Below are 2077 nucleotides of genomic sequence, written 5' to 3'. Positions count from 1 at the left end.
TGATTATTCTCTCATTACATGTGAGTAAACACCGTCAGGCTAATGTGGATTAAGAGTAGAAAGATTCCTTCTATCATCCACCTGGAAGGAAAAGAGAGAAGACGACAGCTGGGAAGATTCTGCAGAAGGTTCAAAGTAATACTTAATTAAATATTATGTAAAATAAAGAGGATAGTTTCTTCACTAAAGCACGCAAATGGAATCACAGCAACATACATTAAAAATAATACACTGAGCTGTGGATAAAGATGACCTGCCTAGCCTTTTGTGCAAAAGCAGATTAATACCGGGTATGATAAAATATAAAAGTTGGGTCATGTCACAGTGGATCTAGTGGAGCTGTTAAGCCTGGTGTCACCTCACATATTTCTAGACAGATGATAAAATGGAAAAAAATATTACAATAAACCCGCTCCGACAATATATTTAAAATGGCATGTAGATATTTAATTTTTACAATTTAAATTTCCAAAGAATTTGCATCCTGTCTTTTTTAAAGAAGGATTTTTTTTCCCAAAATGGAGGTGGTGGACAGGTGTGTGACTGGTTAGCACGTCATTCACAGATTTGCACCTCTGCTTCAGAGCAGGAGTCAAATGTGACGCGGAGGATTGTGGGAACGCTGCTCAGGGCCCAGATCCACGGTCATTCAAGTTCACAGAAACAGTAGGAAGAATCCAGTGATCTGCTGATCTTGGCAAAAAAGAAAAAAGAAAAAGAAAAGGATCATTTGAAAATTATTTTTGAGATTATCTTAGCTCTCATTGTCAGAGTGATTCAGTGATGGATCAACATGTCAACATTACTATATTGATTTATTTATTTATTGATTGATTTAAAGTTAAAACTCTTTGATTCATCTTCTAGGTTAAACTGTTTCTTGCTTTCTGGTCTGAAAGGGGGAAGTAACCCTCATGGAGACCTGGTCACAGTGGTTGGACCTGATCGCTTTTGTTAATTCTGATTAATAATATCTATTCAGGCCACTTCTGCATATATATAATGTGTTTTTCTTTCTTTGGGAGTCCCAGGCCAGTGGAGCCAACTCCTGTCTAAACAGGTTGAGGTGTAAACTCTTTACACCTCAGAGCCAGAGAGGCACACTTCCTCCAGCAGGGGCACAATGAATGACACGCAGCCTCACTGTTTCATTAAAGCACTAGTGCAGCATGTATGGATGGTGATGCAGCATGCTGCACTATAGCATGGATGTCTGTCACTGTTATGTCATATCTTTTCTTGGCAGCCTCGTGTTCCCAGGCTGGCAGGAGAGCGAGTTCGCCTTCTTTATGATGCAAGCTGCCAGGTCACACCTTGTCCTCAGGCTGACCAGTTTCCCATGGGACCCCCTGCTTTAGGTGTCAGCTCTGCTCCCAGAGCTTCTCAGGACCAGAGGTGGCTGCCAGAGGTGCAACATCACACCTCTCACCACATATATGAAGCCGCTTCCTTGGCCCTCGTCACTGTCTCCTGCCTCTGCCTTACCAGAAACACAGCCTGCTGCTCGAGGACAATCTTCGACTGCAACTATGGACATTTCCTTCTGCTCTGCTCTCCCGCTCCTGGACAGCTCTTTCCTCTTTGACTGCGAGTCACTGCCAGACAAGTTTTGCGATGCTCCTGCCTTCGATTCAGCCTCAGATACTGGCTACTTTAGTGCTGGTAGCAGCCTGTCTCCTACCTCTTCTGTGGATTCCTTCTGCCTTTCCCCCAATTCCATCCAGGCTGTTGGGAATGAAAAAGGCTCTTCTGACTATTTAATCGTCAACCCCCCTTCAGAATCTCATCTGACCCACAAGACACAGTGTCTGCCGCACTCAAGATCTTCCACGGCCACTTCCACCGCAAAGAAATCCAGGTCCAGATACCCGGGGAAGAAGCGCCAGACAGCGAGCGAGAGGGAGAAGCTGAGGATGAGGGATCTGACCAAAGCCATGCATCACCTTCGGGCATATCTGCCCCCTTCAGTCGCACCAGCTGGACAGACTCTGACCAAGATCGAGACGCTGCGCCTCACCATCCGCTACATCTCCTACCTGTCGGCTCACTTGGGCATTAGTGAAGAGGCGCTGGAGCA

Source organism: Brachionichthys hirsutus, unplaced genomic scaffold, assembly GCF_040956055.1.
Source record: "Brachionichthys hirsutus isolate HB-005 unplaced genomic scaffold, CSIRO-AGI_Bhir_v1 contig_200, whole genome shotgun sequence".
NCBI classification, from domain to species: Eukaryota; Metazoa; Chordata; class Actinopteri; order Lophiiformes; family Brachionichthyidae; genus Brachionichthys; species Brachionichthys hirsutus.
Note: the sequence above shows the minus strand (reverse complement) of the source record.